Genomic DNA, 18,697 nt, shown 5'->3' with positions numbered 1-18,697 from the left:
GTGTCCTGCTAGGTGTCGTGTCCTGCTTGGTGTCGTGTCCTGCTAGGTGTCGTGTCCTGCTTGGTGTCGTGTCCTGCTAGGTGTCTGTCCTGCTAGGTGTCGTGTCCTGCTAGGTGTCGTGTCCTGCTAGGTGTCGTGTCCTGCTAGGTGTCGGTGTCGTGTCCTGCTAGGTGTCGTGTCCTGCTAGGTGTCGTGTCCTGCTAGGTGTCGTGTCCTGCTAGGTGTCGTGTCCTGCTAGTCCTGCTAGGTGTCGTGTCCTGCTAGGTCCCTGCTAGGTGTCATGTCCTGCTAGGTGTCGTGTCCTGCTTGGTGTCGTGTCCTGCTAGGCGTGTGTCCTGCTTGGTGTCCCTGCTTGTCGTGTCCTGCTAGGTGTCGTGTCCTGCTAGGTGTCGTGTCCTGCTAGGTGTCGTGTCCTGCTAGGTGTCGGTGTCCTGCTAGGTGTCGTGTCCTGCTAGGTGTCGTGTCCTGCTAGGTGTCGTGTCCTGCTTGTGTCCTGCTTGGTGTCGTGTCCTGCTTGGTGTCGTGTCCTGCTAGGTGTCGTGTCCTGCTAGGTGTCCCTGCTAGGTGTCGTGTCCTGCTAGGTGTCGTGTCCTGCTAGGTGTCGTGTCCTGCTAGGTGTCGTGTCCTGCTAGGTGTCGTGTCCTGCTTGTGTCCTGCTAGTGTCCTGCTTGGGTGTCGTCCTGCTAGGTGTCCTGTGGTCCCTGCTAGGTGTCGTGTCCTGCTAGGTGTCGTGTCCTGCTAGGTGTCGTGTCCTGCTAGGTGTCCCTGCTAGGTGTCGTGTCCTGCTTGTGTCCTGCTAGGTGTCGTGTCCTGCTAGGTGTCGTGTCCTGCTAGGTGTCGTGTCCTGCTGTCCTGCTAGGTGTCGTGTCCTGCTAGGTGTCGTGTCCTGCTAGGTGTCTGCCTGCTAGGTGTCGTGTCCTGCTAGGTGTCGTGTCCTGCTAGGTGTCGTGTCCTGCTTGTGTCGTGTCCTGCTAGGTGTCGTGTCCTGCTTGGTGTCGTGTCCTGCTAGGTGTCGTGTCCTGCTAGGTGTCGTGTCCTGCTAGGTGTCTGCTAGGTGTCGTGTCCTGCTAGGTGTCGTGTCCTGCTAGGTGTCGTGTCCTGCTAGGTGTCGTGTCCTGCTAGGTGTCGTGTCCTGCTAGGTGTGTCCTGCTAGTGTCCTGCTAGGTGTCGTGTCCTGCTAGGTGTCGTGTCCTGCTAGGTGTCGTGTCCTGCTAGGTGTCGTGTCCTGCTAGGTGTCGTGTCCTGCTAGGTGTCTCCTGCTAGGTGTCGTGTCCTGCTAGGTGTCGTGTCCTGCTAGGTGTCGTGTCCTGCTAGGTGTCGTGTCCTGCTAGGTGTCGTGTCCTGCTAGGTGTCGTGTCCTGCTAGGTGTCGTGTCCTGCTTCGGTGTCGTGTCCTGCTAGGTGTCGTGTCCTGCTAGGTGTCGTGTCCTGCTAGGTGTCGTGTCCTGCTTGGTGTCGTGTCCTGCTAGGCGTCGTGTCCTGCTGGTCCCTGCTAGGTGTCGTGTCCTGCTAGGTGTCGTGTCCTGCTAGGTGTCGTGTCCTGCTGGTGTCCCTGCTAGGTGTCGTGTCCTGCTAGGTGTCGTGTCCTGCTCCTGCTAGGTGTCGTGTCCTGCTTGGTGTCGTGTCCTGCTAGGTGTCGTGTCCTGCTAGGTGTCGTGTCCTGCTAGGTGTCGTGTCCTGCTAGGTGTCGTGTCCTGCTAGGTGTCGTGTCCTGCTAGGTGTCCTGCTAGGTGTCGTGTCCTGCTAGGTGTCGTCCTGCTAGGTGTCGTGTCCTGCTAGGTCGTGTCCTGCTGTGTCCTGCTAGGTGTCGTGTCCTGCTAGGTGTGTCCTGCTTGGTGTCGTGTCCTGCTAGGTGTCGTGTCCTGCTAGGTGTCCCTGCTAGGTGTCGTGTCCTGCTAGGTGTCGTGTCCTGCTAGGTGTCGCTGTCCTGCTAGGTGTCGTGTCCTGCTTGGTGTCGTGTCCTGCTAGGTGTCGTGTCCTGCTAGGTGTCGTGTCCTGCTAGGTGTCGTGTCCTGCTAGGTGGTGTCCTGCTAGGTGTCCTGCTAGGTGTCGTGTCCTGCTAGGTGTCCTGCTAGGTGTCGTGTCCTGCTAGGTGTCGTGTCCTGCTAGGTGTCTAGGTGTCGTGTCCTGCTAGGTGTCGTGTCCTGCTAGGTGTCGTGTCCTGCTAGGTGTCGTGTCCTGCTTGGTGTCCTGTCCTGCTAGGTGTCGTGTCCTGCTAGGTGTCGTGTCCTGCTAGGTGTCGTGTCCTGCTAGGTGTCGTGTCCTGCTAGGTGTGTCCTGCTAGGTGTGTCCTGCTAGGTGTCGTGTCCTGTCTAGGTGTCGTGTCCTGCTAGGTGTCGTGTCCTGCTAGGTGTCGTGTCCTGCTTGGTGTCGTGTCCTGCTTGGTGTCGTGTCCTGCTAGGTGTCGTGTCCTGCTTGGTGTCGTATCCTGCTAGGTGTCGTGTCCTGCTAGGTGTCGTGTCCTGCTAGGTGTGTCCTGCTAGGTGTCGTGTCCTGCTAGGTGTCGTGTCCTGCTAGGTGTCGTGTCCTGCTAGGTCCTGCTAGGTGTTGTGTCCTGCTAGGTGTCGTGTCCTGCTAGGTGTCGTGTCCTGCTAGGTGTCGTGTCCTGCTAGGTGTCGTGTCCTGCTAGGTGTCGTGTCCTGCTAGGTGTCGTGTCCTGCTAGGTGTCCCTGCTAGGTGTCGTGTCCTGCTAGGTGTCGTGTCCTGCTAGGCGTCGTTTCCTGCTAGGCGTCGTGTCCTGCTTGTGTCCTGCTTGGTGTCGTTTCCTGCTAGGTGTCGTGTCCTGCTAGGTGTCGTGTCCTGCTAGGTGTCGTGTCCTGCTTGGTGTCGTGTCCTGCTAGGTGTCGTGTCCTGCTAGGTGTCGTGTCCTGCTAGGTGTGTCCTGCTAGGTGTCGTGTCCTGCTAGGTGTCGTGTCCTGCTTGGTGTCGTGTCCTGCTAGGTGTCGTGTCCTGCTTGGTGTCGTGTCCTGCTTGGTGTCGTGTCCTGCTAGGTGTGTCCTGCTGGTGTCCTGCTAGGTGTCCTGTGTCCTGCTAGGTGTCGTGTCCTGCTAGGTGTCGTGTCCTGCTAGGTGTGTCCTGCTAGTCCTGCTAGGTGTGCTAGGTGTGTCCTGCTAGGTGTCGTGTCCTGCTAGGTGTCGTGTCCTGCTAGGTGTCGTGTCCTGCTAGGTGTCGTGTCCTGCTAGGTGTCGTGTCCTGCTTGGTGTCGTGTCCTGCTAGGTGTCGTGTCCTGCTAGGTGTCGTGTCCTGCTAGGTGTCGTCCTGCTAGGTGTCGTGTCCTGCTAGGTGTCGTGTCCTGCTAGGTGTCGTGTCCTGCTAGGTGTCGTGTCCTGCTAGGTGTCGTGTCCTGCTAGGTGTCGTGTCCTGCTTGGTGTCGTGTCCTGCTAGGTGTCGTGTCCTGCTTGTGTCCTGCTTGGTGTCGTGTCCTGCTAGGCGTCGTGTCCTGCTAGGTGTCGTGTCCTGCTAGGCGTCGTGTCCTGCTAGGTGTCGTGTCCTGCTAGGCGTCGTGTCCTGCTAGGTGTCCTGCTAGGTGTCGTGTCCTGCTAGGTGTCGTGTCCTGCTAGGCGTCGTTTCCTGCTAGGCGTCGTGTCCTGCTTGTGTCCTGCTTGGCGTCGTTTCCTGCTAGGTGTCGTGTCCTGCTAGGTGTCGTGTCCTGCTAGGTGTCGTGTCCTGCTAGGTGTCGTGTCCTGCTAGGTGTCGTGTCCTGCTAGGTGTCGTGTCCTGCTAGGTGTCGTGTCCTGCTAGGTGTCCTGCTAGGTGTCGTGTCCTGCTTGGTGTCGTGTCCTGCTAGGTGTCGTGTCCTGCTTGGTGTCGTGTCCTGCTAGGTGTCGTGTCCTGCTAGGTGTCGTGTCCTGCTAGGTGTCGTGTCCTGCTAGGTGTCGTGTCCTGCTTGGTGTCGTGTCCTGCTAGGTGTCGTGTCCTGCTAGGTGTCCTGCTTGGTGTCGTGTCCTGCTAGGTGTCGTGTCCTGCTAGGTGTCGTGTCCTGCTAGGTGTCGTGTCCTGCTAGGTGTCCCTGCTTGTGTCCTGCTAGGTGTCGTGTCCTGCTAGGTGTCGTGTCCTGCTAGGTGTCGTGTCCTGCTAGGTGTCGTGTCCTGCTTGTGTCCTGCTAGGTGTCGTGTCCTGCTAGGTGTCGTGTCCTGCTAGGTGTCGTGTCCTGCTAGGCGTCCTGTCCTGCTAGGCGTCGTGTCCTGCTAGGCGTCGTGTCCTGCTAGGTGTCGTGTCCTGCTAGGTGTCGTGTCCTGCTAGGTGTCGTGTCCTGCTAGGTGTCGTGTCCTGCTAGGTGTCGTGTCCTGCTAGGTGTCGTGTCCTGCTAGGTGTCGTGTCCTGCTAGGTGTCGTGTCCTGCTAGGTGTCGTGTCCTGCTTGTGTCCTGCTAGGTGTCGTGTCCTGCTAGGTGTCGTGTCCTGCTAGGTGTCGTGTCCTGCTAGGTGTCGTGTCCTGCTAGGTGTCGTGTCCTGCTAGGTGTCGTGTCCTGCTAGGTGTCGTTCCTGCTTGTCCTGCTAGGTGTCGTGTCCTGCTAGGTGTCGTGTCCTGCTAGGTGTCGTGTCCTGCTAGGCGTCGTGTCCTGCTAGGCGTCGTGTCCTGCTAGGCGTCCTGTCCTGCTAGGTGTCGTGTCCTGCTAGGTGTCGTGTCCTGCTAGGCGTCGTGTCCTGCTAGGTGTCGTGTCCTGCTAGGTGTCGTGTCCTGCTTGTGTCCTGCTAGGTGTCGTGTCCTGCTAGGTGTCGTGTCCTGCTAGGTGAAAAACTGTTGAGTGTCAAAAACCTTAAAACTTGAATATTTGTTCTTGCTCATTCACCCTCTGAATGGCTCACACACACAATCAATGTCTCAATTGTCTAAAGGCTTAAAATCCTTCTTTAACTCGTCTCCTCTCCTTCATCTACACTGACTGAAGTGGATTTAACAGGTGACATCAATAAGGGATCATATCTTTCACCTGGATTCACCTGGTCAGTCTGTGTCAAGGAAAGAGCAGGTGTTCGTAATGTTTTGTCCAATCAGCATCTAGGCTACAGTACATGTTACCTTTATTTAACTAGGCAAGTCGGTTAAGAACAAATTATTATTTACAATGACGGTCTAGGAACAGTGGGGTTAACTGCCTTGTTCAGGGGCAGAACGACAGATTTTTACCTTGTCAGCTCAGGGGATTCAATCTTGCAACCGTTCGGTTACTGACCCAACGCTCTAACAACTAGGCTACCTGCCGCACACACACACGCGCGCACACACACACACACACACACACACACACACACACACACACACACACACACACACACACACACACACACACACACACACACACACACACACGCAGTAAGGAGTAGTTAACCAGTCTATGATACTGCAACGCTATGCCGTTAAACACAATATTCAACCTGACACACATTCCACTTTCCAATCCTCTTTCTGAGCATCCGGGCCTCTGTTCAGTCTGTAATGAACTCTACATTGTTAAATTCACATGGTATAAGTCTGCTGATCAGGATCATTCTGGATCAGGCTGAATTCAACAGGAATATGGGTCATTAAATGGGGCCTCTGACCTCACAGTGAGAAGCATTGTCCTCTCTCTTCTCAGCAGGGCCAAGGCATTTACACACACACACACACACACACACATGCGCAAACACACACCGCGTGCACACATCCACCCCTGCAGTAAGGAGTAGTGACCTTTATGAGTGGTAACCATTGTGTTGACCGGCCACTTGACAAACCCACTGGCCCCTTGGAGAGAGGAAGTACTGCATCCACTCCTCACTCTGAGACAAAAGAGCCCTGAGACTGGCCTGTCAGGGAGGGGTGGGGTGTGACAGACAGCCCTGGAGGGAGGGCCCAGAACCAGCAGGACATCAGGAGGAGAGAGACAGAGACCCAGCAGGCCATCAGGAGGAGAGAGACAGAGGCCCAGGAAAAGCAGAACATCAGGAGGAGGGAGACAAAGGCCCAGGACATCAGGAGGAGGGAGACAGACACCCAGGACATCAGGAGGAGGGAGACAGAGGCCCAGGAAAGGCAGGACATCAGGAGGAGAGACAGAGGCCCAGGAAAAGCAGGACATCAGGAGGAGAGAGACAAAGGCCCAGGACATCAGGAGGAGAGAGACAGAGGCCCAACAGGACATCTCTGTCCCTGTCTTTGTCTCTGTTCCTGCCTCTGTTCCTGTCTCTGTCCATATCTCTGTCTCTGTTCCTGTCTCTGTCCATGTCTCTGTCTCTGTCCATGTCTCTGTCTCTGACCCTGTCCATATCTCTGTCCCTGTCTCTGTCCCTGTCTCTGTCCATGTCTCTGTCCCTGTCTCTGTCCCTGTCTCTGTCCCCGTCTCTGTCCCCGTCTCTGTCCCTGTCTCTGTCCATGTCTCTGTCCATGTCTCTGTCTCTGTCCATGTCTCTGTCCCTGTCCATGTCTCTGTCCATGTCTCTGTCCCTGTCTCTGTCCCTGTCTCTGTCTCTGTCTCTGTCCCTTTCCATGTCTCTGTCCATGTCTCTGTCTCTGTCCATGTCTCTGTCTCTGTCCCTGTCTCTGTCCATGTCTCTGTCCCTGTCCCTGTCTCTGTTCATGTCTCTGTCTCTGTCCCTGTCCATGTCTCTGTCTCTGTCCATGTCTCTGTCCCCGTCTCTGTCCATGTCTCTGTGTCTGTCTCTGTCCATTTCTGTCTCTGTCCATGTCTCTGTCCCTGTCCCCTGTCTCTGTCCATGTCTCTGTCCCTGTCCATGTCTCTGTCCCTGTCCCCATCTCTGTCCATGTCTCTGTCTCTGTCTCTGTCCATTTCTCTGTCTCTGTCCATGTCTCTGTCCCTGTCTCTGTCCCTGTCTCTGTCCATGTCTCTGTCCCTGTCTCTGTCCCTGTCTCTGTCCCCGTCTCTGTCTCTGTCCCCGTCTCTGTCTCTGTCCCTGTCTCTGTCCATGTCTCTGTCTCTGTCCATGTCTCTGTCCCTGTCTCTGTCTCTGTCCCTGTCCATGTCTCTGTCCATGTCTCTGTCCATGTCCCTGTCTCTGTCCATGTCTCTGTTCCTGTCTCTGTCCATGTCTCTGTCTCTGTTCATGTCTCTGTCTCTGTCCCTGTCCATGTCTCTGTCCCTGTCTCTGTCCCTGTCTCTGTCCCCGTCTCTGTCCCTGTCTCTGTCCTGTCTCTGTCTCTGTCCATGTCTCTGTCCATGTCTCTGTCCCTGTCTCTGTCCCTGTCCATGTCTCTGTCCATGTCTCTGTCTCTGTCCATGTCTCTGTTCCTGTCTCTGTACCTGTCTCTGTCCCTTTCCATGTCTCTGTCCATGTCTCTGTCTCTGTCTCTGTCCATGTCTCTGTCCATGTCCCTGTCTCTGTCCATGTCTCTGTTCCTGTCTCTGTCCATGTCTCTGTCTCTGTTCATGTCTCTGTCTCTGTCCCTGTCTCTGTCCATGTCTCTGTCCCCGTCTCTGTCCATGTCTCTGTGTCTGTCTCTGTCCATTTCTGTCTCTGTCCATGTCTCTGTCCCTGTCCCCTGTCTCTGTCCATGTCTCTGTCCCTGTCCATGTCTCTGTCCCTGTCCCCATCTCTGTCCATGTCTCTGTCTCTGTCTCTGTCCATTTTCTCTGTCTCTGTCCATGTCTCTGTCCCTGTCTCTGTCCCTGTCTCTGTCCATGTCTCTGTCCCTGTCTCTGTCCCTGTCTCTGTCCCCGTCTCTGTCTCTGTCCCCGTCTCTGTCTCTGTCCCTGTCTCTGTCCATGTCTCTGTCTCTGTCTCTGTCCATGTCTCTGTCCCTGTCTCTGTCTCTGTCCCTGTCCATGTCTCTGTCCATGTCTCTGTCCATGTCCCTGTCTCTGTCCATGTCTCTGTTCCTGTCTCTGTCCATGTCTCTGTCTCTGTTCATGTCTCTGTCTCTGTCCCTGTCCATGTCTCTGTCTCTGTCCATGTCTCTGTCCATGTCTCTGTGTCTGTCCATGTCTCTGTCCCTGTCCCCTGTCTCTGTCCATGTCTCTGTCCATGTCTCTGTCCATGTCTCTGTCCCTGTCCCCATCTCTGTCCATGTCTCTGTCTCTGTCTCTGTCCATTTCTCTGTCTCTGTCCATGTCTCTGTTCCCGTCTCTGTCTCTGTTCCTGTCCATGTCTCTGTTCCTGTCTCTGTCTCTGTCTCTGTCTCTGTCTCTGTCCCTGTCCATGTCTCTGTCCATGTCTCTGTCTCTGTTCCTGTCTCTGTCCATGTCTCTCTGTCTCTGTCTCTGTCTCTCTTTCTCCCCCATCGTCCCTCCCTCACCCCTCTGTTTTAATATCTATGGTATATCACACAGTCAGTAAACACACACACAGACACACACACAAAACAAACACACACACACACAGACACACACACAAAACAAACACACACACACACAGAGAGTGACACACACACACACAGACACAAACACACACACACTGAGGTGAGACAGATTGCAGAACAACATTGGGATGAAATCCATTTAAGGCAGTGTGTCTAATCTAACCTTTTATCTGTAGAATGAATTACATTTCATTTCCTCTTCCCTCCCCGACCACCGTGTTCCTGACAGAGACGTTTCATATTACACACGAGGCAGATCAGTCTGTAAACAGGTCTCTGTCCCTGTCTCTGTCCACGAGACAGATAGTTAGGGTTAGGGGTTAGGGTTAGGGGTCAGGGTTAGGGTTAAATGGCACAAAATGTCAAATGTCCCCGGGAATGTAAACAGGAAGACATTTTTTTAAATGTATACTTCTTACACACGCTATTATAAATGATTAAGGACAAAGTCACAAGGTAAACATCTCGTATATTCTCAGTCAAATCCAAAGTAGTTACCTAACTAACTACCTGGAATAGTATGTAACTATCTGGAATAGTATGTAACTTTCTGGAATAGTAAGTAACTATCTGGAATAGTATGTAACTATCTGAAATAGTATGTAACTATCTGTAATAGTATGTAACTATCTGGAATAGTATGTAACTACCTGTAACTATCTGGAATACTATGTAACTATCTGTAACTATCTGGAATAGTATGTAACCAACTGGAATAGTATGCAACTATCTGTAACTATCTGGGATAGTATGTAACTATATGTAACTATCTGGAATAGTATGTAACTACCTGGAATAGTATGTAACTATCTGTAACTATCTGGAAGAGTATGTAACTATCTGTAACTATCTGGAATAGTATGTAACTATCTGTAACTACCTGGAATAGTATGCAACTATCTGGAATAGTATGTAACTATCTGTAACTATCTGGAATAGTATCCAACTATCTGTAACTATCTGGAATAGTATGTAACTATCTGGAATAGTATTGAACTATCTGGAATAGTATGTAACTATCTGGAATAGTATTCACCTATCTGGAATAGTATGTAACTATCTGTAACTATCTAGAATAGTATGTAACTATCTGGAATAGTATGTAACTATCTGGTATAGTATGTAACTATCTGTAACTATCTGGTATAGTATGTAACTATCTGGAATAGTATGTAACTATCTGGTATAGTATGTAACTATCTGTAACTATCTGGTATAGTATGTAACTATCTGGAATAGTATGTAACTATCTGGAATAGTATGTAACTATCTGGTATAGTATGTAACTATCTGTAACTATCTGGTATAGTATGTAACTATCTGGAATAGTATGTAACTATCTGGAATAGTATGTAACTATCTGGTATAGTATGTAACTATCTGTAACTATCTGGTATAGTATGTAACTATCTGGAATAGTATGTAACTATCTGGTACAGTATGTAACTATCTGGTATAGTATGTAACTATCTGTAACTATCTGGTATAGTATGTAACTATCTGGTATAGTATGTAACTATCTGGAATAGTATGTAACTATCTGGAAGTATGTAACTAATAGTGTAACTATCTAGAATAGTATGTAACTATCTGGAATAGTATGTAACTATCTGGAATAGTATGTAACTATCTGGAATAGTATGTCACTATCTAGAATAGTATGTAACTATCTGGAATAGTATGTAACTATCTAGAATAGTATGTAACTATCTGGAATAGTATGTAACTATCTGGAATACGTATGTATCTAACTATCTGTAACTATCTAGAATAGTATGTAACTATCTGTAACTATCTGGAATAGTATGTAACTATCTGGAATAGTATGTAACCATCTGGAATAGTATGTAACCATCTGGAATAGTATGTAACTATCTGGAATAGTATGTAACTATCTGGAATAGTATGTAACTATCTGGAATAGTATGTAACTATCTGGAATAGTATGTAACTATCTGGAATAGTATGTAACTATCTGGAATAGTATGTAACTATCTGGAATAGTATGTAACCATCTGGAATAGTATGTAACCATCTGGAATAGTATGTAACCATCTGGAATAGTATGTAACTATCTGGTATAGTATGTAACCATCTGGAATAGTATGTAACTATCTGGAATAGTATGTAACTATCTAGTATAGTATGTAACGATCTGGAATAGTATGTAACTATCTGGTATAGTATGTAACTATCTGGTATAGTATGTAACTATCTGGAATAGTATGTAACTATCTGTAACTATCTGGTATAGTATGTAACTATCTGGTATAGTATGTAACTATCTGGAATAGTATGTAACTATCTGTAACTATCTGGTATAGTATGTAACTATCTGGTATAGTATGTAACTATCTGGTATAGTATGTAACTATCTGTAACTATCTGGTATAGTATGTAACTATCTGGAATAGTATGTAACTATCTGGTATAGTATGTAACTATCTGTAACTATCTGGTATAGTATGTAACTATCTGGTATAGTATGTAACTATCTGGTATAGTATGTAACTATCTGGAATAGTATGTAACTATCTGTAACTATCTGGTATAGTATGTAACTATCTGGTATAGTATGTAACTATCTGGTATAGTATGTAACTATCTGTAACTATCTGGTATAGTATGTAACTATCTGGAATAGTATGTAACTATCTGGAATAGTATGTAACTATCTGGTATAGTATGTAACTATCTGTAACTATCTGGTATAGTATGTAACTATCTGGTATAGTATGTAACTATCTGGAATAGTATGTAACTATCTGTAACTATCTGGTATAGTATGTAACTATCTGGAATAGTATGTAACTATCTGTAACTATCTGGTATAGTATGTAACTATCTGGTATAGTATGTAACTATCTGGTATAGTATGTAACTATCTGGAATAGTATGTAACTATCTGGAATAGTATGTAACCATCTGGAATAGTATGTAACTATCTGAATAGTATGTAACTATCTGGTATAGTATGTAACTATCTGGAATAGTATGTAACTATCTAGAATAGTATGTAACTATCTGGTATAGTATGTAACGATCTGGAATAGTATGTAACTATCTAGAATAGTATGTAACTATCTGGAATAGTATGTAACTATCTGGAATAGTATGTAACTATCTGGAATAGTATCTAACTATCTGGAATAGTATCTAACTATCTGTAATATCTAAAATAGTATGTAACTACCTGTAACCATCTGGAATAGTATGTAACTATCTGGAATAGTATGTAACCATCTGGAATAGTATGTAACCATCTGGAATAGTATGTAACTATCTGGAATAGTATGTAACTATCTGAAATAGTATGTAACTATCTGGAATAGTATGTAACTATCTGGAATAGTATGTAACCATCTGGAATAGTATGTAACTATCTAGAATAGTATGTAAATATCTGGAATAGTATGTAACCATCTGGAATAGTATGTAACCATCTGGAATAGTATGTAACCATCTGGAATAGTATGTAACTATCTGGAATAGTATGTAACTATCTGGAATAGTATGTAACTATCTGGAATAGTATGTAACTATCTGGAATAGTATGTAACTATCTGGAATAGTATGTAACTATCTGTAACTATCTGGAATAGTATGTAACTATCTAGAATAGTATGTAACTATCTGGAATAGTATGTAACTATTTGGAATAGTATGTAACCATCTGGAATAGTATGTAACCATCTGGAATAGTATGTAACCATCTGGAATAGTATGTAACTATCTGTAACTATCTGGAATAGTATGTAACTATCTGGAATAGTATGTAACTATCTGTAACTATCTAGAATAGTATGTAACTATCTAGAATAGTATGTAACTATCTGGAATAGTATGTAACTATCTGGAATAGTATGTAACTATCTAGAATAGTATGTAACTATCTGGAATAGTATGTAACTATCTGGAATAGTATGTAACTATCTGGAATAGTATGTAACTATCTGTAACTATCTGGAATAGTATGTAACTATCTGGAATAGTATGTAACTATCTGTAACTATCTGGTATAGTATGTAACTATCTGGTATAGTATGTAACTATCTGGTATAGTATGTAACTATCTGTAACTATCTGGTATAGTATGTAACTATCTGGTATAGTATGTAACTATCTGGAATAGTATGTAACTATCTGGTATAGTATGTAACTATCTGGAATAGTATGTAACTATCTAGAATAGTATGTAACTATCTGGTATAGTATGTAACTATCTGGTATAGTATGTAACTATCTGTAACTATCTGGTATAGTATGTAACTATCTGGTATAGTATGTAACTATCTGGTATAGTATGTAACTATCTGTAACTATCTGGAATAGTATGTAACTATCTGGAATAGTATGTAACTATCTGGAATAGTATGTAACTATCTGGTATAGTATGTAACTATCTGGTATAGTATGTAACTATCTGTAACTATCTGGTATAGTATGTAACTATCTGGTATAGTATGTAACTATCTGGTATAGTATGTAACTATCTGTAACTATCTGGAATAGTATGTAACTATCTGGAATAGTATGTAACTATCTGTAACTATCTGGAATAGTATGTAACTATCTGTAACTATCTGGTATAGTATGTAACTATCTGGTATAGTATGAAACTACCTGGAATAGTATGCAACTATCTGTAACTATCTGGTATAGTATGTAACTATCTAGAATAGTATACTTGGTATCATTAGGACTTTAACTCACGTGAGGTTTCAACCATAGAAATAAACAACTTTTAACCTTTTTTCTCCCCAATTTTCGTGACATCTAATTGGTAGTTACAGTCTTGTCCCATCGCTGCACTGCCTCTTGACACAACGCTTCAACCGGAAGCCGGCCGCACCGATGTGTCGGAGGAAACACCGTCCTGCTGGCGACCAAAGTCAGATTGCAAGCTCCCGGCCAGCCACAAGGAGTCGCTAGATCACGATGGGACAAGGAAATCCCGGCCCAGCCAAAACCATCCCGTAACCCGGAATAAGCAGGGACAATTGTGCCCCACCACATGGGTCTCCCGGGCACGGCCGGCTGTGACACAGCCTGGGATAGAACCGGGTCTGTAGTGACGCCTCACTGCAACGTAGTGCTTTAGACCGCTGTGCCACTGGAGAGGCAGAAATAAGTGGAATATATTTATATGGTTACAACAACAACACTACAGTAACTGTTCTCAGTAATCTGTCATTTCCTGTACTGTCAGTTTCCTCTATAAAAACCAAAGGAAACTCCAGCATAAGGAACTATCTGACCACTAGTCTTGGTAACCGTGGTGATACAGTAGTGTTCCCACTATGTAGAGATAACTATTTGACCACTAGCCTCGGTAACCATGGCAGCATTCCCACTATGCAGAGAGATAACTATCTGACCACTAGCCTCGGTAACCATGGTGATACAGTCGTGTTCCCACTATGTAGAGAGATAACTATCTGACCACTAGCCTCGGTAACCATGGTGATACAGTAGTGTTCCCACTATGCAGAGAGATAACTATGTGACCACTAGCCTCGGTAACCATGGTGATACAGTCGTGTTCCCACTATGTAGAGAGATAACTATCTGACCACTAGCCTCGGTAACCATGGTGATACAGTAGTGTTCCCACTATGCAGAGAGATAACTATGTGACCACTAGCCTCGGTAACCATGGCAGCATTCCCACTATGCAGAGAGACACTATGAGGAATGATCAGCACCAACTCACAACATTTCAGAATCTGTAGTAGACTTTGTAGAGAGGAACTTATGATAAAGAGCTATTCAGACACTCTTAGGACAACAGATGTTTGCTAGCCTGGTCCTAGATCAGTCTGTGTGTTTTCATGCGCCAATTGAAGTTTGCTAGCCTGGTCCCAGATCAGTCTGTGTGTTTGCTTTACTCCAATAGATGTTTGCTAGGCTGGTCTCAGATCAGGTTGTGTGTTTGCTTTACTCCAATAGATGTTTGCTAGCCTGGTCTCAGATCAGTCTGTGTGTTTGCTTACTCCAATGGAAGTTTGCTAGCCTGGTCCCAGATCGGTCTGTGTGTTTGCTTACTCCAATGGAAGTTTGCTAGGCTGGTCTCAGATCAGGTTGTGTGTTTGCTTTACTCCAATAGATGTTTGCTAGGCTGGTCTCAGATCAGGTTGTGTGTTTGCTTTACTCCAATAGATGTTTGCTAGCCTGGTCTCAGATCAAAGCCAAACATGGCGAGACAATTCTATAAGGTATAGGCAAAAAAAAACAGACTGGCACCTAGGCTAGAGGTTTGCTTTAAAAAAGATTTAGAGGGAATGTTATGGACAGGTCCTGGATCAGATGTTATGGACAGGTCCTGGACCAGATGTTATGGACAGGTCCTGGACCAGATGTTAAGGACAGGTCCTGGACCAGATGTTATGGACAGGTCCTGGACCAGATGTTAAGGACAGGTCCTGGACCAGATGTTATGGACAGGTCCTGGACCAGATGTTAAGGACAGGTCCTGGACCAGATGTTAAGGACAGTACCTGGACCAGATGTTATGGACAGTACCTGGACCAGATGTTATGGACAGTACCTGGACCAGCAGGGTTTAGAGGGGATGTTATGGACAGGTCCTGGACCAGATGTTAAGGACAGGTCCTGGACCAGCAGGGTTTAGAGGTGATGTTATGGACAGTACCTGGACCAGATGTTAAGGACAGTACCTGGACCAGCTGGTTTAGAGGGGATGTTATGGACAGGTCCTGGACCAGATGTTATGGACAGTACCTGGACCAGCTGGTTTAGAGGGGAGGTTATGGACAGGTCCTGGACCAGATGTTAAGGACAGTACCTGGACCAGCAGGGTTTAGAGGGGATGTTATGGACAGGTCCTGGACCAGATGTTAAGGACAGTACCTGGACCAGCAGGGTTTAGAGGTGATGTTATGGACAGGTCCTGGACCAGATGTTAAGGACAGGTCCTGGACCAGATGTTAAGGACAGTACCTGGACCAGATGTTATGGACAGTACCTGGACCAGATGTTATGGACAGTACCTGGACCAGCAGGGTTTAGAGGGGATGTTATGGACAGGTCCTGGACCAGATGTTATGGACAGTACCTGGACCAGCAGGGTTTAGAGGGGATGTTATGGACAGGTCCTGGACCAGATGTTAAGGACAGTACCTGGACCAGCAGGGTTTAGAGGGGATGTTATGGACAGGTCCTGGACCAGATGTTATGGACAGTACCTGGACCAGCAGGGTTTAGAGGGGATGTTATGGACAGGTCCTGGACCAGATGTTAAGGACAGTACCTGGACCAGCAGGGTTTAGAGGGGATGTTATGGACAGGTCCTGGACCAGATGTTAAGGACAGTACCTGGACCAGCAGGGTTTAGAGGGGATGTTATGGACAGGTCCTGGACCAGATGTTAAGGACAGTACCTGGACCAGCAGGGTTTAGAGGGGATGTTATGGACAGTACCTGGACCAGATGTTATGGACAGTACCTGGACCAGCTGGTTTAGAGGGGATGTTATGGACAGGTCCTGGACCAGATGTTAAGGACAGTACCTGGACCAGCAGGGATTCACAGCGTGCTGTTTCTTCTGTTCCTTCTTCTTCTCAGATCCATAACAGCCTGTTTGGTCCTGGCTTGGTTCAGTCAGTGGTCACATTGCTCTGAGGTCTGCTGTGGGTCTCTAGAGGTGGGTCTCCTGGTCCTCAGCTAGCGGGAGGGGGTTGAGGTCTGGTCTCACAGCCCAGGGAGGAGAGAGGCTCAGTGGGTAGCTGCCGTCTCTGTGTCCCTCTGTCCAGGCTTGCGGCAAGGTGTGTGTGAGAGGAGTGAGCCAGGCAGAGACACACTCGCTGCTCCACAATCCAGCTCTCTGGGCAGGTTCACACTATATCCACACTGCACACACAGCTCTTAAAGGGATGGTCAACCACCTTTATTACAGGAGCCGCTCTTAAAGGGATGGTCACCACCTTTATTACAGGAATAGAGAGAAAGAGAGGGAGAGAAAAGATTTAATTATGTGGCTTTGATTGGAAAACAAGAAGAGGGAGAGGAGGATGAGAGGGGATGAGAGGAGGAGGGGGATGAGGGGGACGAGAGGAGGTGGGAAGGAGGAGGAGGAGAGGGGGATGGGGGGATGAGAGGGGGGAGGAGAGGAGGAGAGGAGGAGAGGGGGATGAGAGGAGGGGAGGGGGATGAGAGGAGGAGGAGAGGGGGATGAGAGGATGAGAGAAGGAGGAGGAGGAGGAGGAGGATGAGAGGGGGATGAGAGGAGGAGGGGGATGAGAGGAGGATGAGAGGAGGAGGGGAGGAGAGGAGGAGGAGAGGGGGATGAGAGGAGGGGAGGAGAGGAGGAGGAGAGGGGGATGAGAGGAGGAGGAGGAGAGGAGGATGAGAGGAGGAGAGAAGGAGGGGGATGAGAGGTGGAGAGAAGGAGGATGAGAGGGGGATGAGAGGAGGAAGAGAGGGGGATGAGAGGAGGAAGAGAGGAGGATGAGAGGAGGATGAAAGGAGGAGGAGAGAAGGAGGAGGAGAGGAGGAGGAGAGGAGGAGAGGGGAGGAGAGGGGGATGAGAGGAGGAGGAGAGAAGGAGGAGGAGGGGAGGAGAGGAGGAGGAGAGGGGGATGAGAGGAGGAGGAGGAGAGGAGGAGGAGAGGAGGAGAGAAGGAGGGGGATGAGAGGAGGAGAGAAGGAGGATGAGAGGGGGATGAGAGGAAGAGAGGGGGATGACAGGAGGATGAAAGGAGGAGGAGAGAAGGAGGAGGAGAGGAGGAGGAGAGGAGGAGAGGGGGATGAGAGGAGGAAGAGAGGGGGATGAGAGGAGGATGAAAGGAGGAGGAGAGAAGGAGGAGAGGAGGATGAGAGGAGGAGGGGGATGAGAGGAGGATGAGAGGAGGATGAAAGGAGGAGGATGAGAGGAGGAGAGGAGGACAAGAGGAGGATGAGAGGAGGATGAAAGGAGGAGGATGAGAGGAGGAGAGGAGGACAAGAGGAGGATGAGAGGAGGAGAGGAGGACAAGAGGAGGATGAGAGGAGGATGAAAGGAGGAGGATGAGAGGAGGAGAGAAGGACAAGAGCAGGATGAGAGGAGGAGGAGAGGGGATGAGAGGAGGAAGAGAGGGGGGGATGAGAGGAGGATGAAAGGAGGAGGAGGAGAGGAGGACAAGAGAAGGATGAGAGGAGGAGGAGAGGAGGATGAGAGGAGGAGAGAGGAGGACAAGAGAAGGATGAGAGGAGGAGGAGAGGAGGATGAGAGGATGTCAGACATTTAATTATATGGCTTTTCTAGAAAAACCAGGCTAAACAAAGGTAGAGGGAGAGGAGGAGGAGGAGAGGTTCCTCCTGTCATCCTAATGGAAGCCACAGTAAACAGGAGCAGCAAACTGCTAACAACAAGGCTTCTCTGCTGTCTTAAACAGAACCATTTAAAGGGCCACATAATATGAAGAGACCCAATGAACCCCTTTCGGGACATTTTAGTGAGGGAAGACGAGCCCCTAAAGGGGAATGAGGTGCCTGGCGTGTGATGTCATGACTATTGTCATAACGTCTCAGTGGGAGTTGAACCCTTCTAAGACGTACTGTTGGGTTCATTACACGCAGCTCCATGAAAGAGACATGAATTGAAAGGAGATTAAGAAGAAGCCCAGGGGTGAAAGATAAAGTAGAACAGTTTAATAAAGATGGACCCAAGTGGTGCCAAAAACAACAAGTAGAATAGTACCAGTCACGTGGAGGAACCATCACTACTAATTCTCCTGATATATAATAGTACCAGTCATGTGGAGGAACCATCACTACTAATTCTCCTGATATATATATATATATATATATATAATAGTACCAGTCATGTGGAGGAACCATCACTACTAATTCTCCTGATATATATATATATATATATAATAGTACCAGTCACGTGGAGGAACCATCACTACTAATTCTCCTGATATATAATAGTACCAGTCATGTGGAGGAACCATCACTACTAATTCTCCTGATATATATATATATATATAATAGTACCAGTCATGTGGAGGAACCATCACTACTAATTATAATAGTACTCCTGATATATAATAGTACCAGTCATCACTACTAATATATATAATAGTACCAGTCATGAAGAGGAACCATCACTACTAATTCTCCTGATATATATATATATATATACTCCTGAGGAACCATATACTATATATATATATAGTACCAGTCATGTGGAGGAACCATCACTACTAATTCTCCTGATATATAATAGTACCAGTCATGTGGAGGAACCATCACTACTAATTCTCCTGATATATATAGTACCAGTCATAGGAACCATCACTACTAATAGTACCAGTCATGTGGAGGAACCATCACTACTAATTCTCCTGATATATATACCAGTATACCAGTCATGTGGAGGAACCATCACTACTAATTCTC

General features: G+C 47.5%; 1 protein-coding gene across 1 annotated transcript in view; it reads right to left on the bottom strand.

Annotated features, from left to right (window-relative positions):
* LOC121842876 (receptor-type tyrosine-protein phosphatase epsilon-like) overlaps positions 1-16,273 on the bottom strand; it is a 34,734-nt gene extending 18,461 nt beyond the window's left edge. Inside the window, exon 1 of the mRNA XM_042312663.1 lies at positions 15,826-16,273. The gene's annotated coding sequence lies outside the window, so the exon portion shown is untranslated. The remainder of the gene's footprint in view (positions 1-15,825) is intronic.
* Positions 16,274-18,697: the final 2,424 nt, after the last annotated feature.

Source organism: Oncorhynchus tshawytscha, unplaced genomic scaffold (assembly GCF_018296145.1).
Source record: "Oncorhynchus tshawytscha isolate Ot180627B unplaced genomic scaffold, Otsh_v2.0 Un_contig_1108_pilon_pilon, whole genome shotgun sequence".
In the NCBI taxonomy this organism is placed as follows: Eukaryota; Metazoa; Chordata; class Actinopteri; order Salmoniformes; family Salmonidae; genus Oncorhynchus; species Oncorhynchus tshawytscha.
Note: the sequence above shows the minus strand (reverse complement) of the source record. Positions and strands in the feature narration are given on the sequence as shown.